Source organism: Gastrolobium bilobum, unplaced genomic scaffold, assembly GCF_033153095.1.
Source record: "Gastrolobium bilobum isolate Gb01-03AN ecotype WA unplaced genomic scaffold, APGP_CSIRO_Gbil_v1 utg3519, whole genome shotgun sequence".
Classification (NCBI taxonomy): domain Eukaryota; kingdom Viridiplantae; phylum Streptophyta; class Magnoliopsida; order Fabales; family Fabaceae; genus Gastrolobium; species Gastrolobium bilobum.
Genome location: NW_026895556.1, coordinates 46,291 through 73,809, shown reverse-complemented (window position 1 = coordinate 73,809; position 27,519 = coordinate 46,291). Strand labels below are relative to the sequence as shown.

At 38.1% G+C, this 27,519-nt stretch overlaps 1 pseudogene; it reads left to right on the top strand.

The window, feature by feature from the left end:
• Positions 1–25,274, top strand: LOC133316271 (multiple RNA-binding domain-containing protein 1-like; annotated as a pseudogene).
• Positions 25,275–27,519: the final 2,245 nt, after the last annotated feature.

The following is a 27,519-nucleotide window of genomic DNA, read 5'->3' as shown; positions in this document are numbered from 1 at the left end:
GACCCGAGAATTGTATCGACTACTCGAACTGCATGTAGTTTTAAAAAAGCCGGTTGTTTATTTTGAAACCTAGCCCCCTTCCTTCTTTCCCTGTTTCACAGAGGCGCTGCTTTCAGTGGGTGAGTTGCAGTCTCAATGGAATTTTGAAACCTAGCTCTCTTCTTTTTATATTAGAATTGGTGAATACTGTATATATGAAACAACTCTGATTTATTCACTTATGGATTTATATCAATGGAATTTCTGATGATCAATTTTTGTACTCTATAATAATGATTGATTCTCTTATCGTAGTCTCACATATTGTATTGAAGCGCAGTTGCCCAAACATAGCACGTGTAGGCATGTAAGTGCAAACTTGTCATTCGTTTATCTGTCTTTAATCTTAAACACACAATGAATCATAACCAATATAATAAATAATTTGGTAATGCGTGGGGAATATGTGTGAAGGTCGAGGATATGTGTGAAGAATCTCCCAAAATATGTGAGGGAGGATCGACTACGGGAGTTCTTTTCTCAGAAGGGAGAAATCACTGACGTCAAACTTATACGTACCAAGTACTCTTTCTTTCCTGAAAACATAATATCCCTAATCTCACTCTTCCTCGACATTCATATAAATAAATTATAACTGTTTTATTTTATGTTGATTTGCTTGTTACCTCAGAGACGGTAAGAGTCGCCAATTTGCTTTTATTGGATTTCGTAGAGAGCATGAAGCTCAGGAAGCTATTGGATATTTCAAATCGTCTTACATTGACACATGTAAAATAACTTGTGAGGTCTGTTAACTTATACAACTCTTTTTCTTTTCTTCTGTTATGTTACTCTATTTTCAATCATATTTGAAATTTCTATTACTGAAACTGAAAGCCACACAACTTGCTTTACTAAATTCTCATCGACCAAGCAGGTGGCTCAAAAACTTGGTGATGCAAATCTTCCTCAGCCATGGAGTCGATATTCAACCCAGAAAGACAATAAAGTGACCACCCCATCTTATGTGAACAAACATAAGATGCCAAGGATAATAAAGACAATAAGGAGTCGATATGTGAAGAAACATGTTGGAGCTAAAGGACAAGGAGAAAATTCCAAGGAAGTTGTTGATATTGATGACCCACAACTTCAAGATTTTCTTCAGGTCATGGAGCCTCGGGCTAAGTCTAAACTGTGGGCAAATGATACATCAGTTGTATCCACTGTTGGCAACCATCAATCAATGTCAAATAAGGATAACATGGGTACATCTGCTGCGATCCACCGCATCTTACTTCAAAGTGGGTCATTAGAAGATGGCTTTACAAATAATCCTGAACCCAACAAGTCACGGGATCTTGAACATGATGAAGTCATTTCTGATATGGATTATTTGAAGAGTAGAGTGACAGAGAAGTGGTCTGATTCTGGAAGCAGTGATGATGAAGATGATAATGACAACAATGATTCGGTATGCATTGATGATCACGGCAAAAACAATCATAGTCATGTTAAGGAAGATGAAGAAAATTATGATAATAAATCTTCCAAAAGAACCCGAAGAAATGATGCTCAAGAGTTAGACCTAGAGGGCCAAGAAGATACTTCTGGAGAGGATGTTGACCATGAAAAGGCTCAAGTGAATGCAACTGAGCAAGGGGGCCAAGTTTCAAATTCAGAAGATGAGAAAGGATTTTTTGAGTCCTGGCGACTGTTTGTCCATAATCTGCCATATACGACCACGTACGTACATACTTACATACATACATATATATATATATGTATATATCTTCTCTCTTTTGTGTGATATTATTACGCAAACTTTTCTAATTAAATTGTTTTTCAATGAAAGAATGTCTTTAGCGAGGTGAATTATCTATCAGTGCTCTTATGGTTTCCTTTGACCTTAATATTGTTTATTTTCATAGTCAGTTTTAATTATTATATTGTTATTTTGTTACAGTGAGGAGGAACTGGAAGAGCATTTCAGTCAGTGTGGTAGTGTATCACAGGTTCATCTAGTTGTTGATAAAGATACTAAACAATCCAAAGGAATAGCATATATTCTTTTTTCACTTCCAGAATTTGCAACTAGGTAACAATTTGGTGGCTAAAATTTGTGTTTTACCTTTATTTGTGTCAACTTTTGTGGTGTTGCAAGTCTTGTTCTTTTACTTTATGGTTGAGCTGTTTAAGTTTAGGGTATGCTTTTACAGCATCATGTCATTTCATTCTATAAAGAATCTCCGAGTTGCAGATGTAGGCATAATCTTTGGACCATTTTACTTTCTAGACTTCCCCACAACCACTTCCATATGGGGTTGGTTCTTTGGTGGTTTTGGGTCTGTCGTCTTAATTCTTTTTATTAGCTTTAGAGGCTTTGGTAGAACTGAGGAGGGAAAGGGTTCATGGTGATGTGTCATCTATGCTTCTTTTTTCTTGATTTGACCTTAGTGAAATGTTATGTCGATAAGGCCCAGCCCCTAAAGGTTTACAAGAAGGATAAAAATAAGAGGTTGTGACTCTTAAAAGCTGATTCAGCTCAGCCACGTCAGCAATTGGAGAATTCTCAAATTAACCTCTAACAGAATGAAGAGCAGGTCATGTGGATGCAATTAGTTAAATTGGGGAGTGGTGCGGAAAGGTCTATCAGGAATTTGGACGTGGAATTGGATCTGGGAGAGAGTAGAGCCTCTCCTAATTGCTCTACACTTTAATAATTTCATTTTCCGATTTGTTTCATTTTGTAGTAACTTGATAATTTCCTTTTCGCTGCAATTGTCTCTGTTCACTGTCATTTGGGTTGTAATGTTCTTTGAAACTCCATGAATATATTGAAATTTCTTGTTCTCTGTTATTAGTTTTGTATTTGTGCTATAAGACACTATCAATTTGGTATTAGGGCTCCTAGATCGGAGCTCTGTGGAATGGTGGCCACGCGAAGTATGGATAATTGTATTGAAGCGGTGGAGGAAGGGCTGCGTCAAAGCAATGCTAGACAAGAGGAAGTAATCAGGAGGTTCTACATATGAAGTTGGTCAAGCGGAGATGATCTGGCGTCTTGATGCCATGGCTTAGACGATGTAGAAATAGGTGAACGTGGTAGGTCGCGAAATAGAGGAAGTGGGAACAAAAGTCGTGATTTTGAATATTCTGATCAGGGGAACCCACACAGGTGAAACCCACCACTTCCACCTCAACGCAGATTAGATATTCCAATGTTTGCTGGCGGGGATGCATTTGGGTGGCTGGGTAAGGTGGAAAGATATTTTGTGGTGTACGGCATTGCTGAAGAAGAAAAGTTAGTTGCTGTGCTAATTGTCTAGAAGATGACCTGCTGCACTGGTACCAATGGTGGGAGGTCAATAATCCAAACTCCACCTGGTCTAAATTTTGCCGAGAGTTGCTTAGCAGGTTTCAACCAGAAGCCACAGACAATCCCTTCCGAGCTTTGTATACATTATACACTGAAGCAAGTGGGAACATTAGCCGAATTTGGAAGCAAATTTGTGAAGGTAATTGGAGCTTTGCGATTTGAAGATGTAGAGCTTCTAAAGGGAGCATGGTTGAATGAGGTCAAGCCTAGTATCAGGGAAGAATTACTCATGATCCCAACAATTAGTTTGTCAAAGATGATGAAATATTCTTTGAAAATTGAGAAAAGGAACCTAGCATGGATGGAGGAGGGTTTTGGGGCTTGGGGCGTGGATCTTCTCATGGGCCAACTAAAGGGACTCAAGCCCAACGAACCAACACTAATTCTGGTGAAAACAAAACAGTGGACCATTACAATGAAGGTCATTTTAACCCTATTCGAACGGGTTCTCTTAACCCATCACCTGTTTCACAAAACTCCTAAAATATGGGTTAATCTAATACACGAAACACCAGCGAAATCCCTAGAATAGCAACGAAAAGAGGGACAACTCAGACCATGAATTTGGGGGCGAGTGTTGAACAAGCTCGCGAAAGTCAGGCTAGTAATGGTAGATGCCTCACACAAGCAGAGCTGCGAGATCGACAAAGGCGTGGATTGTGATTCAAGTGTGATGAACACTGGAGCCCAAACCATAGGTGTACTGTGCGCTAGCTGCATCTGTTGGTGGTGGATGAAGATGATGACGGAGTGACGGAACCATGCAGAAACGAACGTTGTTGACGAAAATCAGCGTGAAACAGAAGGAAACTCGGAGATGGCTTTGCGAGATGGAGTGACGGAACCATGCAGAAACGAACGCTGTTGACGAAAATCAGCGTGAAACAGAAGGAAACTCGGAGATGGCTTTGCAACTCTGTATGCAAAGCCGGTTAGGGCTCACTTCAAGCCAAACACCCAAGGTGGGGAGAAATTTGTGGTCAGAAAGTTATCATAATGATAGATTGTGGGGCTTTAAATACTTTTGTGAAAAAAAAAATTGTCGAGGAATTGGGGCTGACAGTGACTGATACCCTTGCATACAAGTCGAGGTCGGTGATGGACAAAAGATTAGCTGTTAGGGAGTGTGCAAGGGGGTCGAAATCAGCATACAAGGAACGCAGATCAAACAGGGTCTCTACCTATTCGAGTTGGGGGGTGTAGACATAGTGCTGGGGGCTGGAATGGTTGACTCTGTTAGGAGAAATTAGAGCAGATTTCAAATAAATGATTCTTGGGTTTGGAGTTAAGGGACGCTATCGGGTTTGGAGTTAAGGGGGTGAGAAGCTGTAATAAAAGGAGATCCATCTCTTTTCAGGTCTGTTGTATCATTACAGTCAATTGTTAAGGTGTTGAATGACGAGGGACAAGGATTTTATTTGAAGACAGAAGAGAGCAACTAGGGGGGGTTAGTAGCTGACTGGGACGAGCTAGAGCAGTTATTGGAAGAGTTTGAGGACTTATTTAAGGAGCCAAGGAGGTAACCTACAAAGAGAGCACAGTATCATGCCATCAATCTTAAGCCAGGAAGTCAGGTGCCAAACATTCGTCCATACAGGTATCCTCACTATCAGAAGGCAGAAATTGAAGGGTTAGTAGCTGAGCTTCTTAGTAATGGCATGATTAGACATAGCACTTGTCCATATTCAAGTCCCATTATACTTGTTAAAAATAGGATAGTCATTGGAGGGTGTGCGTAGATTATAGGGCTCTGAACAAAATGATTATTCCAGATAAATTCCCCATGCCAATAATAGATGAGTTAATGGATGAGTTGGGAGGTTCAAGGGTGTATTCGAAGCTGGAGTTAAAATCTGGGTATCACCAAATTTGGATGAGGAGGAGGACATTCATAAAACTGATTTCACGACACACGAAGGGCATTATGAGTACTTGGTAATGCCCTTCGGTTTAACCAATGCCCCGTCCTCTTTTCAGGCCCTTGTGAATGAGGTCCCTAGGCCATTCTTGAGGAAGTTTGCTCTTTTTTTTTGGATGATATATTAATATATAGTAGCAGCTGTGAAGAACACTTGGAGCACTTGAGAGTTGTCTTTCAAAGTTTAAGACAGAACCAATTGGTAGCTAACACAAAAAAATTTAGTTTTGGAATAGACAAGGTGGAGTATTTGCGACACATAATTTCAATGGAAAGAGTATGGTGCTGACCCAGAAAAAATCAAAGCCATGATTGACTGGCAAGTTCCAAAAGACATAAAGGGGTTAAGAGGTTTTCTTGGTTTAACCGGGTATTATCGAAAGTTTTTTAAAGATTATGGGAAGTTAGCTAAACCATTCATTGATCTCCTTAAAAAGGATGGATTTAAGTGGAATTTGGAGGCTGAGCAAGCTTTTAATTTGCCGAAACAACATATGAGTACAGTCCCAGTTTTAGCCTTACCGGATATCACAAAAACCTTCGCAGTGTTAACTAATGCTTTAGGCAAAGGGGTTGGGGAATTTTTGATGCAGGACAATCGACTCGTGGCTTAAATTAGCCAAGGTTTTTCCCCTAGAGCGCAAAACAAATCTATATATGAAAAAGAATTGATGGCTATTATGTTTGTGGTGCAAAAATGGAGGCATTATCTAATGGGATGTCATTTCATTGTGAAAATAGATCAAAAGAGCTTAAAATTCTTAACTGAGCAACGTGTGTTGGGGGAAGATAAACAAAAATGGATTTCGAAATTATTAGGGTTTGATTTTTAAATTCATTATCAACCAGGAAAGGAGAACCAAAGTTTGCTGATGCATTATCCCATCAAATGCAGTTTGTTGCCATCTCATGAGTTCAATTACTGGATTTAATTGAATTAGAGAGGGAGGTGCAGCAGGATAGCAAACTGAAAACCATAATTCAAGTTCGGATTGTTAGTCTTGATGCACACGATGGATTTGAGGTGAAAGAGGGGAGACTTTTTTACAGGGGTAGATTGGTGTTGCGTAAGGGATCCGGGTTTATTCCACTCCTTCTCAAGGATTATCATGATTCTTGCTTAGGGGGACATTCTGGCTATCTACGCACACACAAAAGGTTGGCTGGTTTGGTTTATTGGGAAGGAATGAAGTGCCATATTAAATGGTATGTGGCTTCATGTGAAGTGTGCCAATAATGCAAAACTCAGAACCTAAGCCCGGTGGGATTATTATAGCCCTTGCCCATTCCTAATAGCATGTTGTCTGACATTTCAATAGATTTTGTGGGTGGACTTCCGAAGGCAATCTGAAATTTCAATGGATTTTGTGGGTGGACTTCCGAAGGCAATGTGAGTAGATACTATATTTGCGGTAGTGGATTGCCTCACAAAGTATGCCCATTTTTTCTCAATTAAGCACCCATACACAACTAAGGAAATTGCTGTCTTGTTCATTAGTGACGTGGTGAAACTTCATGGTTTTCCTCTAACCATTGTTTCAGATAGAGATAGGGTTTTCCGAAGTTCTTTTTTGGGCTGAATTATTCAAGAGTGTGGGAACAAAACTCAACCATAGTACAACTTATCACCCCCCAATCAAATAGGCAAACAAAAGTAGTAAATAGATGTTTGGAGGCATACCTAAGATGTTTATGTAGCTAAAAGCCTAGGCAGTGGCCTAAATGGGTCCATTGGGCTGAATTTTGGTATAACACAACTTACAAAGACTCTATGGCAATGAAACCTTTCAAGACACTATATGGGAGGGATCCCCTAACCCTACTTTGTTGTGGAAGTTTTGTTCGTTTGGTTGATGCGGTGTCCCAATCTTTAGCTGAACGTTCTGCACGACTTGCAGCAAAACCTGTTGCAGGCTTAAGAACGTATGAAATGCTAATCAGCATAGAAGAGAGGTAAATTTCAATGGAGGAGACTTAGTATACCTGAAGTTGCAACCTTATCGTCTAAAATCCATTGCTAGGAGGTTAGATGAGAAATTGCGTCCGAGGAATTATGGTCCGTACCCAATTTTGGAATGTATTGGTGCAACAGCTTATACAATTCAACTACCATAGGGTTGCAAGGTGCACCCAGTTTTTATGTGTCACTCCTATAAAAAGCTATCACCACAGTGCCTCATGCCCAGCCTTTACCTCTGATTCTAAATGAGGAGTGGGAACTGCAGGTGGAACCCAAATCTGTACTGCAATGGAGGTATTTTGATAAAGGTGTTCAGCTCCCTTATGTTGAAAACAATCGCGAAGATTTTGAGGTCATCAATCTTCAAGTTCCACCTTGAGGACAAGGTGTTTAAAATAGGAGGGAGTATTGATAAGGCCCAGCCCCTAAAGGTTTACAAGAAAGATAAAAATAGAGGGTGTGACTCTCAAAAGCTGGTTCAGCTCAGCCACGTCAGCAATTGGAGAATTCCCAAATTAACCTCTAAAAGAATAAAGAGCAGGTCACGTGGATGCAATTAGTTAAATTGGGGAGAGTGGTGCTGAAAGGTCTATCGGGAATTTGGACCTGGGAGAGAATAGAGCCTCTCCTAATTACTCTACAACTTTATCCTTTCATTTTTCGATTTGTTTCATTTTGTAGTCACCTGTTAATTTCCTTTTCTCTGTAATTGTATCTGTTCACTGTCATTTGGGTTGTAATGTTCTTTGAAACTCCATGAATATATAGAAATTTCCTGTTCTCTATTATTAGTTTTGTATTTGTGCTGTAATACTCTATCATATGTATTCAAGGATTCTTCACAGCCCTTAGTCCTTAGGGTAGGAGCTTGGACAGTTTTATTTTTACGACCACCTTTTAGCGTTCACTCCGTTGTCTATTTAAGTGTGTCTTAGCAGTTATGCAAATGATTGGGCTCCACCTTTGTCTTTTCTGTGTTTCTGCTAAGAGGACATCTAGTCCAAGTATGTTTGTTTGTGTTATTGTTTCCTTTACATAATACTTGTTTTAATAAAAAAAATACCATATTTTGTATTTTAGTGCTCGAAATCCTGAAATCTGGATTTTGCAATTAGGTTTTGACATGAAATAATAGTTAATACCGGGTTAGTTTGAGTTGTTCAGAAGTTCTAAAAGATTCTAGTAAACTCTTGGAATTTTGATCGAGAGGTTTTTTGCAATGAATAAAAAGTTGGTTGGAAATATATGATCCCCATCCCCTCCCAACTGAATTGTATCTTCAGCATCAATAGAATTCAGAAAGCTGCTACATTTTAGTGTTGTTTGCTTCATGTTTATGCACTCATGCCACTTCTAACACTAATACTGTTTCAATTTAGTTTAGCTGGTACTTGTCATCAGCTGACAAAGTGTTAGTAAAATTGTTTAGCTGATAATTTACATGACAGTGTGATCATTGCTTATCAGGGCACTAGAATTAGACAATTCAATCTTTCAAGGAAGATGGTTGCATGTTAAGCCAGCCAAACAAAGACCTTCAAACTATGATGGGTATGTAAAATATTGCATTACGAACAGTTTTGAGATTGTGATGTCATTCATTTTATGTTATCATGACAGTTTATGGTTTGCCTGCTGTAGGAACAATGTTTCAAAGGACCAAAGCACTAAAACTCTCAAACAGCGGAGAGAGGAAGAGAGGAAGTTGGCTGAAGATAGTGGAGATACCAAAGCATGGAATAGTTTGCTCATGCGCCCTGATACAGTATGTTTGTTGAAACTCAACAAATTGCAATCGATGTAAAAAACAGTACATTAAAATTCTGAATTATCCTTATCGTTATCTTTATTTTTTTTAACAAAAATCACAACTTGTTCTGGTTAGTTTTCAGTTTTTCACCATTCTTATGCTGTCCTTTATGTGTTTTGCTGCTTTAGTTCATAAACAAATTTTCACTTGTTCCTCCCGGAACAAGTTAGTCTTTGTTGTAGTTGTTGTGTGTGTTGGGTTGGGTTGGGTTGGGTTGGGGGGGGGGGGGGGTTCGTTGGCGAGCTTTTTAGGTTTTTCCTTGTTTGTGCAATTTTCCCAATTCACTGGTTGGAGAGGACTGCTCTCATTTTTAGGATTGCCTCCAAATAAAGGAATCATAATTTGACTAATAAAGGAAACAAATAATCACATAATCTGACTATTAAAGGAAACAAATATTTACAGATATCTTCCATTTTTACAACATCTTGTTTTCCTGTGATGAAATTAACGTCACTGTGTTGCTGATTTTACTTCCCAAAAATGCTTTTGGGTGATTCTCTCTTTTGGTCTTAGGTTGCTTGTTTCCTTATACATATTTTTAATTATATCATGATGTTAATAGGTTGTGGAAAACATTGCCCGGAAATATGGTGTCAGTAAAAGTGATTTACTTGACGGAGAAGCTGATGATCTTGCTGTATGTATTGCTCTGGGAGAAACTCAAGTGATTTCAGAGACAAAAAAGGCATTTACAAATGCCGGAGTGAATGTGGAGTCTTTGGAGGAACTTGCTAATGGAAAAGTTGACGGCTTAAAAAGAAGTGACCATGTGCTTTTAGTGAAGAACTTGCATTACAGTTCCACAAAAAATGAACTTGCAAAGAAGTTTGGGAAATTCGGTAATTTGGATAAAATAATTCTCCCTCCCACGAAGACATTGGCCCTGGTGTGTTTTTCCTCTCATATTTTATGAAGGTTATTATGGGCCTCTGTTTTTTTTTTTTTTTTGGGATATTTGATAGCTTATTAATCTTATGTATACCCTAGTTTTTTTTTCCTTATTTCTAATACATTTTTCATTTATTTTTGTCTGCATTCAATTTCTAATAATGTTTCTTCCTTCGGGGTATGTTGTTATAAAACAGCCTTGTGTTCTAAAATATCCAAAAGAGAAAACAAATATACAATCTTGTGCATAAAGTTTACACACCTTTTACTTTTTGAATACATCATTATTACTATTACTATTATTGTTTTATTTATATTTTATATTCCAAGTTTTTTGGAGGGCGAGGGCGAGTCTTGGAGTAGTGGTCAGATTGTTATTTGTAATTCAAAAGTCACGGTTTTGAAATTAGGAAATAGTCTCTTTGCAAAAATACTAGGATAAGGCCGCATACAATCTACCCTCACTTCTACCCTTGCAAATTTGGGGCTCCTTTTGCACCGGGGTTTGTTATTCTTTGTTTTATGGACCTTTGGTCCTAGATGTTCTGCTTTGCAGCATGTGCTGTGGATGACGATATTTCACTGTATAATGGGAAATTGAATATACTTAATGGCATTTTTTTGCTTACTTTTCTTGTTAAGTTGAATGGTGAATTTTGCCTTCAGCAGTGAGGTATTTGAAAAGTTTTTGTTCTTAGTATTACTCATTGATTGTATAATGATATTTATGCAAAGCTTTGAATTATTTGGAGATGATATTTCAGGTTGTTTTCCTTGAACCAAAGGAAGCTCAAACAGCTTTTGAACGTTTACGTTACAAGCGTTACAAGTAAGATTGTATTTTTTTTCAGCAGCGTTAAATATTTTATTTTGCTTCTATCTTTCGACGATCAACCCTTTAGGCTACCCTCCATGAATGAATTTGTTGTTTCCTTCTCTCTTTAGTATGCATCTTGATCTTCATGGAAAAAAGAAGAAGAAGAAAGAAATAAAGAGTTTATTGTGCTTGCAATATGTATTAGGCAGGTCTGAAGTGTACTAGCTGCAATGCTGCAACTTCCCCTTTGTGTTATTTGTAAAAGGGGAAATGATAAAATGACAAGAATAGTTTTGTCAAATCTCTCTCTCTCTGACACACACAAAGAGGTGAGTCCCGGAGGTATATAAGAGTATAGACAAAAAGAGATGGAAAATTAACCCAGAATGAAGCCTATAACTTTTTGGCGTTTACTTGTATTACTGTAGTAATTGCACTGAAGCTTGGAATTTGTCGGTTGGAAGGGAAGGGAACGTAACTCTTTGTGATGCTACTTGCACCTACAACCATGGTTTAGATTTTTAACCTTCCCAAAGGGATGAATAATCTTGGTTTAAGCTGTTACCCCCCTCCCCCTCCCCATTCTATATATAAATAAATCTGCTGCCCATGCTAACAATAGATGTTGCAAAGCCTCTTGTTCCTTGATTTAATGAAGGTTATTTATTTGTGCTTGCAATATGTATTAGGCAGGTCTGAAGTGTACTAGCTGCAATGCTGCAACTTCCCCTTTGTGTTATTTGTAAAAGGGGAAATGATAAAATGACAAGAATAGTTTTGTCAAAACTCTCTCTCTCTCTCTCTCTCTCTCTCTCTCTCTCTCTCTCTCTCTGACACACACAAAGAGGGGAGTGCCGGAGGTATATAGAGTATAGACAAAAATATAAAATGGAAAATTAACCCAGAATGAAGCCTATAACTTTTTGGCGTTTACATGTATTATTGGAATTTGTTGGTTGGGAGGGAAGGAAATGTAACTCTTTGTGATGCTACTTGCACCTACAACCATGGTTTAGATTTTTAACCCTCCCAAAGGGATGAATAATCTTGGTGTAAGCTGTTACCCCCCCTCCCCATTCTATATATAAATAAATCTGCTGGCGATGCTAACAATAGGTGCTGCAAAGCCTCTTCTTCCTTGATTTAATGAAGGTTATTTATTTGTTTCATATTCTATTCAACGTAGGGATGCTCCATTATACTTGGAGTGGGCTCCTTCCAATGTTCTTAGCCCAAGTGCAACATCTAAAAATAATGAAATGAATAGTGCAATTGATGCCAAGCGGCTGATATTGGAGCAACACGTTGAAAGAATATCAGATGTGGACAATGATCCAGACAGGGTAGAGGTATGGCCTATTAAATTGTTTTCTTTCATCATTCATTTACTGTAGTTTTGTACAGTCTTGTCTGATCCTCTGTAAAAATTCTTTTGGGAGAATTGATACAAGATTGCAAAAGATAAAAGAAGAATATGGTCAAATGATAAATATAAGCATAGAAATGTATCAGCGGAAGTTCTAGATGCAAGTGACAATAAAACAAGGATATATATGAGATATTAATTTTACATTTTACTACCTTGGAAGTCTTTTACGTTGGCAAATTATCTAATGCTCATAGGATCAAGGCTCCTACTCATTTCTGTTTTGGCTCCTTGAATACTTTCTTTCTATCTATGCCAATAAGTACAGTACCCCAAAATGTAATATCATTTTCTATATTGAATTATTGATTATCAACTTTGAAGGATGGTATTCCCTGTAAGGGGAGGTATGTGCCTTCCTTGTATATGTTCTATGGTGCTACTTGAATACACAGTTGCTGACTCTTTTGTTGGTATGTGTAGTCAATGTCATTGAGCATTTTATATTTAATAAAATAAGGCTGTCATTTTAGTTGCCCCACCTCTTCCCCTTCTACACCTATATACTCTATTAAGCAACCATATAACGGTAAAAGACTCCCTAAATCTTCTTCCCCTTAAGCTATATTTATGAGATGAACTCTTATGATTTTCCGTTGAGGAGTACCCTTCGTAGTGATGCGTTGCATCCGGCCCTGGGTGTACCGATAAATGAGCTAGGGTATTTGGTGACAAGTAGGTCAGGGTCCCAACAAGTGGATGGGCAAGCGTGGTGGGCAAGTACCGCCCAGAGGTTTAGGATACGATTGTAAAGATGGAACATAGGAACCTTAACCGGGTAAATTGAGGGAGTTAATAGATGTTTTTGCGAGAAGGAAAGTGAATATTGTTTGCGTGCAATAAACTAAGTGAGTTGGAGAAAAGGCCAAGGAAGTGGATGTTACCGGTTTCAAGTTGTGGTACACATGTATAAACAAGAGTCAAAATGGTGTTGGAATTATGATCGATAGAAGTTTAAGAGATAATGTTGACATCAAAAGGAAAAGCGACATGATTATTGTGGTCAAGCTTATAGTGGGTGATTTAATTTTGAATATCCTCATTTTGTATGCTCCCCAAGTTGGATTGCAATCAAGTGATAAGAGCCAATTTTGGGAAGATTTGGAGGAGGTTATAAGAGGGATACCACGAGAGGAGAAGATTTTCTTAAAAGGAGATCTAAATGGTCATGTCGGCAAAAACAGTGGAGGTTCTGATAGAATTCATGGAGGTTTTGGCTATGGATGAGAAATGAGACTGGAGAAGATATTTTGAACGTTGCACTAGGCTACAATTTGATAGTAGCGAATACCTTTTTTCAAATGAAATATAGAATGAGATGACTATGTGTATCCAAAATGTGGGAATGAGGGTGTTGGGAGAAAGCAAAAGAAATGGATTTCATACAATGAAAACGTGGTGGTGGAATGGAGAGGTGTAGGAGGCAATTAAACAGCAGAAGGAATGCTTTGGATCTTTGCATAAAAGTCCCAATGCTGAGAACTTGCAAAAGTTTAGATTGGTGAGAAAAAATGCAAAGAAAGCAGTGTGAGAAGCTAGAGGCAAGATTTTCGCCGATTTGTATAAAAATCTTGGTTGTAAGGATGGTGAAAAAGGTATATATTAACTCGCAAAAATGAGGGATAAGAAAAGTAAAGACCTCACCCAAGTTAGATGCATAAAGGATGTATTGTAATATAAAAAGAATTGTTTTTCTGTATATTGATACAATGAATAAATTACATAAGGAGTATTTATACAAGAAAGAATAGCTAAGAATGACTCAGCGGTGAGTAATCAATCCTATCAATGAGTCATCAATTCTATCTACTAATTAATAGGAAATAAAAACTAAAATATTTGAAATCTGATTTCCTACAGGTTGAAAATAAAAAAACTTTTGGTAAGAGATAAAGATATAAATGAAAGGTGGATGAACTACTTTAACAAGCTGTTTAATAGGGATGGCGATAAAAGCGAGGCGGATTTGGAGGACGCTTATGATGATTTGAATGGAAGATTTATGCGCAAATTCATTACACATGAAGTTAAGGAGGCTTTAAAGAGGATGAAGACTAATAAAGCCTTGGGACCATGTGGTGTTGCTATTGAAGTGTGGAGAGGCCTGGGGGATGTGGCAATAAAATGGTTGACCAATCTTTTCAATAAGATTCTTCAGACAAACAAGATGCCTGATACATGGAGGAAAAATATGCTTTTGCCTATTTACAAAAACAAGGGAAATATTCAGAATTGTTCTAACTATAGAGACATTAAGCTAATGAGCCATACTATGAAGTTGTGGGAGAGGGTTATTGAACATCGCTTGAGGAAAGATACCAAGGTTTCTATAAATCAATTTGGATTTATGTCAGAAAGATGTACCGTGGAAACCATTTTCTTAATGTGACAATTAATGTAAAGATATTGAGAAAAGAAGGACTTAGGTATGGTGTTCATAGATATTGAGAAAACATATGATAGGGTCCCAAGAAAAGTTTTATGGTGGGTTCTTGAGAAAAAAAAAGTACCATCAAAGTATTTATAGACAATAAAGGATATGTATGATGGGGTTACTACATGTGTGAAAGCTTGTAATGGAACATCAAGTTATTTTCTTTTCACAATAGGTGTACATCAAGGTTCGGCTCTAAGTCCTTATCTCTTTGCTTTAGTTATGGATGAACTAACAAAAGATATTCAAGAGAAATTGCCATGGTGTATGCTTTTTGCAGATGATATTGTGCTTATTGATGAGAACAAAGATAATGTTAATAGAAAACTTGAATTGTGGAGAAGCACATTGGAATCTAAAGGATTCATGTTAAGTCGGAGTAAAATTAAGTATATGAAGTGTGAGTTTTCTCTTGGAAGAGATGTAGATCAAGTTCCCGTGCATCTACATGGTCAAGAGGTACCCAAGAAAGATGCTTTTAGATACCTGAGATCAATTTTGCAAAAAGGTGGAGAGATTGATGAGGATGTAAATTATAGAATCAGAGCTAGGGTTGGCAAAACGGGCCAACCCGTCTCGACCCGACCCAACCCGCATTCAACCTGAAAAAATCGAGCCGAGTTAGGGTTGGCTCGAAAAAAAATAAACGGGCCAGAAAACCCGCTCGACCTGACCCAACCCGCATTCAACCCGAAAAAATCGAGCTGGGTTAGGGTTGGCTAAAAAAAAACTCGCGAGCTGACTCGAAAAAATGAATCGCGGGTTAGCTCGAAAAAATGCTTGCGGGTTGGCTCACGGGTTAGCTTGAAAAAATATGGAATAAAAACATTAAAAAAAAATTGGAACCCACGGTGTGTGACTGTGTGTTGCGGAAGAAAATTAAAAAAATTAATGGTTAGTTGTTTATTCAAAATAATATTTGAGAACGTAAAAGCCTAAATTCCAACCTCTCATATGATACTTGATATATTGCTCTCTAACAACATCAAAGAAAAAAATAAAAATAAAATTGGGGGGACAAAGAAATTCTAGAAAGCAAATAAATAAATTATTTGGTTCATAGCCTGATACTACTTTCTGAGAAGAAGACATCCAGGGGAACAAGAAAGTTCAATTTTTGAATTTTTTCCTCAAAAAACACAACGGAAAGAGAATGATAAAGTTTTTGGGCTGCAAATACACTTTGTCTCGAGAACAAAACCACAGATCGGGTATATCCAAATGTAGAAAAGAAGTAGAAAGGGCAAAAAAAAATCTTAAGTCGTCGCCTGGTGGAAGAGAGAACTGACGGTGTGTTGCGGAAGACTGGAAGAGGAAGGAAACCGGTGGAAGAGAGAAGTAGAGAACTGACGGTGGAAGAGAGAACTGAGTGAGGGAAATGGTGTGGGTGGGGGACCTAGGGCTGGGGTGAGTCTGTAATGTGTGATCTGTCCGCGTGACTCTTTTTGTTATATTTTATTTTTTTAATTAAAAAAAAAAGACTAACCCGCGAGCTGGCCCGTTTAACCCCCGGGTTGGCACATTTTTTTTTTGAGCTGGACCGGTTCAGGCTGGCTCGGGTTGGCAGCTTATTTTTGCCAACCCAACCCGGCTTGTTTTTTGCGGGTTAAGAGCCAACCCGACGGGTTGGCTCATTTTTGCCACCCCTAATCAGAGCATGGTGGATGAAATGACATAGTGCATTTGGGTTTTTGTGTGACTGCAAAATTTTCCTTAAGCTTAAAGGAAAATTCTATAGAACAGTAATAAGGCTTGCAATGTTATATGGAGTTGAATGTTGGCCAACATATGGGCAACATGAGCATAAAATAGGAGTAGCATAAATGAGGATGTTAAGGTGGATGTGTCGTTATACTAGGATGGATAAGATAAGAAATGAAGATATTCGACGAAAGTTAGGAGTAGTACCGGTGGCTAAAAAGATGAGAGAACATAGATTGAGGATATTTGGGCATGTAATGAAAAGGCCCCTAGATGCTCCCGTAAGAGCAAAGGTTTCTTTCTAAGAGCTCGACATAAAGAAAGGTAGAGGTAGACAAAAATTTACTTTGGAGAAGGTAGTAAAACAAGACATAATTGAGTGAGAATATAAATTGGCGGATGGTGTGCCTTAGGACGGAATGGAGAAAAGCTATAAGTATGGTGGAGGGTTAGACCCGTTGTTATTCTTATGTTTCATATGGTTCCTTTTTTGTCCTTTTTCAATCTTTTCATCTCTTTTATTTGGTTCATCTACCACCGACTTCAATTGGTTTGAGATAAAAGTATTGTTGATATTGAAACAATGTATATATATATATATATATAGGGCATAATCTTTTGATACTGGTGTCAAATTTAAAGTTTGACACCTCATCTGAAAGCCGCTAGATCAAAAAAGATCAGTGGTGTCACATGCTTACAAATCAGAGTCGTTGATCTTTTTTGATCTAACGTCTCTCAGATGAGGTGTCAAACTTTAAATTTGACACTGGTGTCGAAGAATCCTATCCCTATATATATATATATATATATGCTTGAGTATAAAATAATTTGTTGTGTATTAAGCTAATACAAAGGGTTACAATATATAGAGACTCTAATGGGCTTAAGTGAGAAGCCCAGATCTAATCCAAAAAGAATATTTACAGATAGGAAGGAATCTATTCAAATCTAGTCATTTCTAATATTTCCTATATTCTAACACTCCCTCTCAAGTATATATTGTGAGCACCAAGCTTGCTACAAATGTATTCAACCCGAGGACCTCTAAGAGCTTTAGTGAAGACATACGCTAGTTGATCATTAGAGTTGACAAAAGCTTTTTTGATTTCTCCTGACTGAATCTTTTCTCGAATGAAGTGACAATCAATCTCTATATGTTTGGTTCTCTCGTGAAATACAGGATTAGAGGATATATGTAGCGCAGCTTGATTATCACAAATGAGTGTCATGGGTTGTTTCTGTTCACAAAGATGAAGCTCCTGAATCAATTGCTTTAACCAGAATAACTCACAGGTAGTAATTGCCATTGCACGGTACTCAACTTCTGCACTAGATCGAGCAACAAAAGGTTGTTTCTTGCTCTTCCAAGAAATTAAGTTTCCTCCAAAGAAGACACAATAGCCAGAAGTAGAGCGCCTGTCTGAGGGTGATCCTGCCTAATCAGCATCTGAATAACCACAAATTTCTGTATTTCCCTGATCCGAATACAACAAACCTTTTCCTGGTGCTCTTTTGATGTATCGGACGATCCTCTTAGCAACATCCCAAGGGGAATCAAGGAACTGACTAGCCGTACTAACAGCGAAAGAAATGTCTGGCCTAGTCACAGTATGATAATTGAGCTTCCCAATTAGCCTCCGATAACGACCATGATCAGATAACGGCTTCCCCTGTCCGTGCAATAACTTGACATTGGGATCCATGGGTGTATCAATTGGTTTACACCCCAACATACCAGTCTCTTCTAGTATATCCAAGGCATATTTCCTTTGACAGATAGAAATGCCTTGTCTAGATTGTGCCACCTCAATTCCCAAGAAGTAACGTAGCTTCCCAAGGTCCTTTGTTTGAAATTGACTGAATAAATGCTGTTTTAGCTGACGAATTCCAGCTTGATCACTTTCGGTGAGAATGATGTCATCAACATAAACATACAAATAGATGCACTTATCAAGAGATGTGATCCTATAAAATACATAATGGTCAGCTTTACTGCGGATTAAGCCAAACACCTGAACAGCAGAACTGAAGTGACTGAACCATACCTGAGGAGATTGCTTGAGACCATATAAGGATTTGCGAAGACGACACACCTTCCCAGACTCCCCCTGAGCAACAAAACCAGGCGGTTGCTCCATGTAAACTTCTTCTTGTAAATCACCATGAAGAAAGGCGTTTTTGATGTCAAGTTGAAGGAGTGGCCAGTGACGAACAGCAGCAATAGCAAGAAACAAGCGAACCGATGCTATCTTAGCGACCAGAGAGAATGTGTCGTTATAATCAAGGCCGAAGATTTGAGTAAAACCCTTTGCAACTAAGTGTGCCTTGAGACGATCAACATGGCCATCAGGTCCGACTTTCACAGTAAAAACCCAGCGACAACCAACTATAGACTTTTCTGGAAGAGCAAAAACAAGGTTCCAAGTGCCATTGGAATGAAGTGCAGTCATCTCATCAAGCATCGCTTGGCGCCACCCTGGATGGGAAAGTGCTTCACCTGTGGTCTTAGGAATAGAAACAGAAGAAAGACTAGAAACAAAGGTGAAATGAGGAGAAGAAAGACAGTCATAACTCAAAAAGGTATAAAGAGGATAAGGGTTACGAGTAGTATGTGTACCTTTTCTTTGAGCAATGGGAAGAGCCTCTGGTGAAGGAGCCGAAGGGGAAGAATCAACAGCAGGGGGAGATGAGTCAGCAAGAGTCGAGTCGACAAGAGGCACAGTTTTACGACGTTGATAGGTGAGAAATGGATGGTCCTCAGGTATGGAAGCAACCACAAGTCAAGAAAAGGAACAGGAAGAACATGATCAACCTGTGACAATTGAGATGGGATATAATTAAAGGGTTGTTGATTAAGAAAAGTGACATCAGCGGAAACAAAGTAACGCTTAAGATCAGGAGAATAACAATGATAACCCTTTTGAAGACGAGAATAACCATGAAAAATACACTTAAAGGCTTTTGATGTTAACTTGTGCTTACCAGGAGTAAGATCATGAATAAAACAGGTACAACCAAAGACATGTGGGGATAGAAGATAGAGAGGAACATTTGGAAGCAACAAGTTATAAGGAATGTCATTATTAAGCACAGATGAAGGCATACGGTTGATGAGAAAACAAGAGGCAAGGACTGCATCGACCCAGAAGTGAAGAGGAACATGCATGTGAATAAGAAGAGTCCGTGCAGTCTCAATGAGATGCCTATTTTTACGTTCAACAACTCCATTTTGTTGTGGAGTGTGAGGACAAGTAGTTTGGTGTAAAGTAGCCTGTGTGTCTAAGAAATTTGAAAAGTCAACAGAAACATATTCCTTAGCATTATCACTACGTAAAATACAAATAGAAGCACCAAATTGAGTTTGAATTTCAGCAGAAATTTTTTGATAAATAGAAAATAACTCCGAACGGTTTTTCATTAAATAAATCCAAGTACAAAGTGAAAAATCATCAATAAAGGTAACAATATCGAAACCCTGTAACAGACACACTACGACTTGGACCCCAAATATCTGAATGAATAATTGAAAAAGGAGCATTAGCTCGTTTATTGACTCGATTGGCAAAGGAGGAGCGTATATGCTTCCCTTGCTGACATGACTGACAATCTAAAGTCTGAAGACCAGATAAAAGAGGAACCATCTTTTGCAATTTTAAAAGACTAAGATGACCGAGGCGACTGTGAATGAGTTGTGGAGATTCTGTGAGAGAACAAGCAACTGAAGGAGTCGGCACAACCAGGTAGAACAGACCTCGTGACTCACGGCCTACTCCAAACATCTTCCCCGTACCTGGATCCTGCACAAAAACAGAATGGTTTGAGAAGGTAACAATACAATTAAGAGAGTTGATCAATTTACTAACAGAGATTAAGTTATAAGGGATGTCAGGAATGTAATAAACTGATGTCCAGGTCAACGAGGAGGTTGGACAAATTTGTCCAATCCCATGAACAGGGGCTTTAGTGCCATCAGTAAGAGTAAAAGAGGATAAATTATCAGAATATGTAAGAGATGAAAAGAGTTCCTTATTATCACAAAGGTGTCAGTAGCACCTGAGTCAAATATCCAAGGACCAAGTGATGCAGAATGAGAAACACAAGCAACAGGATTACCAGTTTCTGAAGCAGAGGCCTGAGACTGAGGAGAGGCCTTCCTGAGAAGGGTCTGGAGTGCTGCATAGTCTTCAGAGGAGAGAGAGACTGTAGCAGTTGAAGCAGTATCCGATTGAGCTATATTAGCAGCATGAGAAGGTCGCAGGTGAGGATACTTTGTGTAGCAACGTTCCTCATAATGACCGAGTTGCTGACAATAATGACAACGAGGTCGCTGACCACGTCCTCCAGGGCCACGTTTCCTGGCCTCTTCCACGACCACGACCACATCCAATGTTCCCGCGAAAGTCAGTACGGGAAACTAGAGCAGTGGAATCAACAACAGCGGACGATGCAGGAGCAAATTTCTTATTAAGATTTAGAAGACGTTGATACGTCATTGATAGATCAGGATCCCCACTAGTCAAGATAGTATCCCGGACATTATCATATTCTTCGGGGAGACCAGAAAGCGTGGCAACCATAAAAAGACGTTCCACCTGTTTCCGATATGCAGAAGCATCAGTAGGGTAGGGCAACATATCCAAATATGCCTGCATCAGAGATCGACTTTTGCCAACATATGTCTCCATCTGAGTGTCAGATGATTTGCGCAGATCCATAAACTAAGACATGATGGAATAGAGCTGCTGAACATCATTCGTGTAGAGGTGTTTTGCTTCCTCCCACACGTCATTGCAGGTTTGAAAAAAATAGAAAATATCCAAGACGATTGGATCAATAGACTGCCAAAGGATACTCAGAAGTTGGTTGTCAATCCTTTCCCAATCAGATTTTTCTTCCTTCGGAACATCAGTAGATTTAGTTGTGAGATGGTTTCCATGTCCCTGTCCAAAGAACCAAACTCTAACAGAGGTAGCCCAATTCTTGTAATTAACAGAACCCTTCAGCTTTGAAGAGGTAATGAGCCCAAAATTGATGGAGATGACATTAGGGGAACTTTTGGCAGGACGAGAGGGAGGGAGAACTGGTCTCCGAGAAAGTAGGAGAAGATGCTTCCATTATAATAAATCACAAGGATAAACAACCAAGCGAATAGAAACTAACCTGATCGCAAATCAAGAAGAGGTACGCACAAAAATTGAGACCCACAAAGAACCAACCACAGATCTGGAAAGAGGAGGACGCGAGCTTCTCTGTCCAAGAACGATCGGAAAAAGCTGCCGGAACAGTGCACACGCACCGGTTGAAGGTGGCGCGTGAGCACCACGCGCAGAGGAGACGGGCGGCGCGTGGCTGACGCGACGGTGGTCGGACCTCCACAGAACTGGTCGCCGGGAGGAGAGGAGGTGGTCTGGGCTGATCGCAGGTGGTCTGTTCCGGTGGCGTTCGTAGGTGCTGATGCGTTCGTAAATCACTCAAAAGGGGCTTACAGCTAGGGGTGTTAACGGGCAGAGCCGAGCCGAACTTTGGTCTTAAAAGGCTAAGCCTGTATTTAAATGTGTCAGCTTGGCCAAGTCTGTTACCTGTCACGAATATAATTTCAGTCTGTGTGCTGTCTTATTTACAAAAAATAAAAGCCTTGTTTAGCCTGTTTAAAAAAGATAAGACAACAAAAATTTATTCAAACAAAATATACAATCAACAGCACTAGTAAAATAGCATAATATAAAATAAAATCATTCAAAAAGTCTGTTTAATTAATAAAATGGGATAAAATGAATTGAAGAGAGAGAGAGACGACTATCACAAGTAGTATAAAATATATTAAAAAAAATAAAAAATTAATATATTAGGCAAGGTGCTGATGCGTTTTTATTAAACGAAAATCACTTCACGAGCCGAGCCAAAGGGGCTTACACCCCTACTTACTGCCTTAGATGGCTTGCCAGAAGGACGCACGACAAAGAAAAGAGGACTCCTAAGTAGTGAGCTTAGGTTTTGAAGCGAAAACAAGGTTTTAAGCGAAAGCAAGGGTCCCCGGAACAAAAGAGCTCTGGTACCAACTTGAATATAAAATAATGTGTTGTGTATTAAGCTAATACACAACACATTTCCTATATTTAAGTGAGAAGTTAATATACAGGGACCCTAATGGGCTTAAGTGAGAAGAGGACTCCTAAGCAGTGGGCTTAGGTTTTAAAGCGAAAACAAGGTTTTAAGCGAAAAAGAATATTTACAGATAGGAAATAATCTATTCAAATCTAATCATATCTAATATTTCCTCTTTTCTAACATATATACATATAGGGAGAGTAGTTTTTCCTATTACAGGAGGAAGTCTATTCTCCTGCTAAGTGGTAATAAAAAATTGCAACACTTTTTTCTTTTATAAAAAAAAAAAGCAAAGGTCCTATAATTGGATCTCTTTGTAGGAATGGGATCAATTCTCCTCTAACAGGAGAATTGATTACCCTATATATATATATATACACACACAAAATTAGAAACCCCCAAGGGTAGCTCAGTTGGCAACTGAGCTTCCAAGGGTTTGCTTGGGTCTGGGGTTCAAACCTTGTCTCAAGCAAATTCTTGGAAAATCTTTGGGGGCCAGAGAACGTGCCTCTCTCCTCGAAGGAAGGATTAGTCTCATCCTTCATCCGGTGGCGAAACTCAATGCACCCGCTGTTCCCATGAGGGGGGTAGCCTTCGGGCCGTACTCCGAGGACAAGGTGATCGGAGAAAAAAATAAAAAATAAAATTAGAAGAGTAGTTTTCTATCAGATTATTTTGTTTACAAGCCAATATTAATTTTGAAATTAGTGGCTGCTAACTAATTCATAATGCTTGTTCTTCTATTGTTGATTAACCTATCATGCTTCAGCCTCGGTCCCTGTTTGTCAAGAACCTGAGTTTCAAGACAACAGATGCGAGTCTGAGGGAACATTTTACTGAACACATGAAAGGAGGAAGAATTTTGAGTTTCAAGGTAAATGGGCTTCAGCGCTAACACCTTACTCTTTATGACTTTGCTGTTTTTTTATAGTTTTATTTTGCTGTCCTAAATAGGTGCAGAAGCACTTGAAAAATGGGGAAAAAAATGGGAAAAAAATTTCTACGGGATTTGGATTTCTTGAGTTTGACTCCACCGAGACAGCTACAAATGTTTGTAGAGATTTACAGGTATACACACATTTGAATCAAACTATGCATGTTATATGCATTTTAAGATCTTAATTCTAGCTCTGTTTTTATTTTATATTTTTTATTTGTGTTTAGGGGACTGTTTTGGATGGGCATGCTCTTATTTTACAACTTTGTCATGTCAAGAATGACGGGCAAGTACGAAAGACAGTTGAGAAGGATAAGAGTTCTACAAAATTGCTTGTAAGAAATGTTGCTTTTGAGGCAACTAAGAAGGACCTGAGACAGTTGTTTAGCCCGTTTGGCCAGGTGATTACTATTAAAAATGATAGTTTGCACCAATCGCTAAGGAAGTCCTGTCCAAGTTATAACTGAAAGCATATATTACAAGTAGTGACTAGTGACACATTCTAAGGGAAGTATACTAACTTAAATCTGTGGTCGATCCATCCAATGGAAATGTTTTGAAATTATATCTGAGTGTTGAGTTGAATGAATGCAGTGCATATTATGCCATATGGTTGTTGCTGAACCACTTTTAAGGTGTTTGCAATCAGGAACCTCTATATCGACACATCCAAATGATTTTGAGTGCCATACTGATGTTTAGATGGCAAAGTGCAATTGTATTAATAATGGCTCCAGAATGATGGGCCTGGAATTCCAAATGATTTGTACACTTGCCTCGAATGTGAAATCCAAATGATTTTGGTTACATCTTACATTATCGAAATGAGATTTGAAAATTAAAACTGAAACTAAATTAATGAACCTGATGGATTATATAAATTAAACCACTTACCACTTTCCATTAAACCTCGACTAATGCGGGTAGGGAATAGCAATTCTTGTTGTATACACTCTTACCTTTTATATTTGAAAAATGACTGTTTCCTAAATTCAAACTTGTGACCTTTCAATCACAATGGAACAATTTTATCATTGTTCTAGGCTTGCCATCTTTGTCCCTTTGGATTATATCTAAAATTAAAATAATCTTAAATGAGTTGTATGACCTTGAGCTATTTCATTCTTTATTTATTAACTTATTTTAGCTAAATTTCTAGTGGTTTCTTCTTTTCTAAAATGTTAAGTTCTTGCCCTCTAATAATTGATGTACCTATATATATTTTTTATTTTACTTTACTTTCATTTTTTATTATTTTTAATCTTTTTGTTTGGTTTTGTTTTGGGGGGAGTTGTATGCCTCAGCTGTCACGAAACTATTGGTCCATTTCAGCCAAAATATGTAGGTTTAGTTCTCTTTGTGCAAATATGCTGTGCTTGCTTTTCACTCATGTTTGATGGCTCAAAACCGCGCAGATTAAAAGCTTAAGGTTGCCAAAGAAGTTTGGAAGTCATAGAGGCTTTGCTTTCGTAGATTATGTTACTCAGCAGGAGGCACAAACTGCTCTTGATGCACTCTCAAAAACCCACCTGTATGGCAGGCGTCTGGTAAGTGAAACTAAATTATGGATTTGAGAAATTCTATTTAGTGAATCCCCTTTGCAGCCCTTCCTCCCTCTTGTTTTTATGTGGTTTCGAAAGGTCTGTTAATATTTGAAATTAATGGTCCTTATTATTTTCAGGTGATAGAGCGCGCGAAAGAAGGTGATAGTTTGGAAGAACTAAGGGGTCGCACAGCTGCTCAATTTAGTGAACAAAATAGATTTCAAAATTCTACTAAATTATCGAAGAAAAGGAAGCTCTCTGGATGAAGAAAAGGTGAAGCTTCGAAGGATTGCTGATTAGTACGCCACCAAAGATTTAAATATCCTAAAATTCAGGGATGACAATTTTATTGTAGATCGTAAGTTATATATAGATATATATATATATATATATATATATATATAAGCAATGGTGCTCCTTAAATGTATTTAAATCGTCCGAAAGTTGAAGCAAAAGGATATTGTCATAAGTCATTTCAGTTTACCTTACTGTTTCTTTGTTGACATAGTCTGGGTGGAGATATTAAGATCCTTAATATCTGATGGGAAAACTTGGATGGAGCTGACATGAATCGTTTAGCACTCTTTACAGGAGGTAACTATATGTGATTCTTAGCGATGATCTTTAAGTGACATATGCACGTTGTTTGATTGGTTCTCATTGAGCAGAAAAACTGGAGCAGTGATGCTTTTTATTTACTGTTTAGTTTTTATTAAGTTGAGTGTGTTCACAATTACTAACTTAATTAATTTATTTGATTTATAAAGGATATTGTTTTAAAAGTAAAAAAGTTTATTTACTTTGTATGGATTTGAAAATTTGATCAAATATAACAAAAAAATTGTGCGGATTTGATTCTCGTTTTCATTATTTGAATTGAAGATAATGGGATCATATTATATAGTGCCCGGTCTGGATCCTGTGAGGAGGTCTTGTTGACCGGTTCAAAACCCAGTGCTTATGTGCAAACCTGTATGTAGTTTTAACTAGTAAGTTACTTTTTCACGAGTATAGAAGAGCGAAAGAAAATTATGTGGTTCTAAGACTGGCATTTATGTTTGCGCAAGATAAGGAAGTTGTGCAACATCACTTTAGTGTACTGTTTATGAATTTTAGAAAATATCGAACCATGTTTATATTCTAATACATAAATTATTTCTTAAAAATAAATAGCTAGATTTAATATATTTAAAATGTATATTAGTCAAATTTCCCTCCAAATCCATAATCCATGTTTACTAACAAATAGCTGCATAAGCTCCGAACTATCTAGCTCATGCTAGCTTAACTTGAATGACTGAATCAGTCTGAATAAATACTTGTATAAAAATTGTTGTTTGGTGACATTGTCCCATCTCAACATATTGTTACAACGCATCACTTTCCCTTTATGTTAATTTTTTTTATTTGCTTTATTAAATGCACTAAATCTAAACTACCTTGTATGAAGAAATGATGATTTATTTATTTATTTCTTAAAACATGATGAGGATGCAGTTTTTTTTTTTTTTTTTGGTAAAGATGAGGATGCAGTTTTACTACCATTAAACATTGTATTATTATTATTTTATTTTTTTCATATCATCCAGCAAACTACTCCCAATTGCATCCTCCAATTCTCTTTATGAGAGTTGTTTCTAACCAACTCTTCATGTCTCCATTGAAGAAGTTCTCATATTCACTCCTACTAACTAAGGTCTACTAAACTTGACGGGCCCAAAACATTCTCTGAAAACATGGAAGCAATCTTCCAAGGGATATCGCATATGGGACAAGATGCGTTATTACTCATATGACTATATGCTTCTTGTGCAATTTGTAATCAAATAATAATTACACAAATATGTAAGTGCACGTATCACAAGTAACAAAGGGATGTGAGTCCAGATATCATTTCCACAGATGATTTTTAAAGCCAGATTACTCGAGTAAAGAAATGGAAAAATGGGATGAAATTAACAAATTAACCCTTGACTAAATGTTGGAGATTATATGTAACGTATATTGTTTGAATTCTTTGTAACCGTAGGTTTGAATTCTTTGTAACGTATATTGTTTGAATTCAATTCTTTGTAACCGTAGGACTGTTTAGATAGGGTATTTATTTGTTTTAGTCTGTTACGTTGTTACCATTTATTGTATGTTCGCCTATTTAAAGGCTACCAATGAATGAGATAAACACACAGTTGAAATATCAAGTTTATCTTGGTATCAGAGCTATCCTAGTATACACGTTTCCGTATTCCCTTTCAGTGCGAAAGCTGGTTCATTTAACATGGCACCAGGTGGTGGCAGCAAGTCCAAAACAACTGATCCTAGTTCGCCATTTTACTTGGCTGGATCCGACAGTCCAGGTCTTGTTAACGACTGTCATGCTGCGTGGTGAGGCCAACTATGACAACTGGGCCAAGCTCATGAAAAACGCATTGAAGGCGAAAAACAAATTGGGTTTTGTGACCGGTTCAGTCAAGAAACCAGGAGAGGATGATGCCGAAGAGTGGCGCGCCTGGGATATGTGCAATTCGATGCTCAATGTTTGGAGCACTGTCCATGTTGCTGATGGTCATTCCAGCACAGTTGTCTTTGCCGATGATAATTCCGGCACTGTTTAG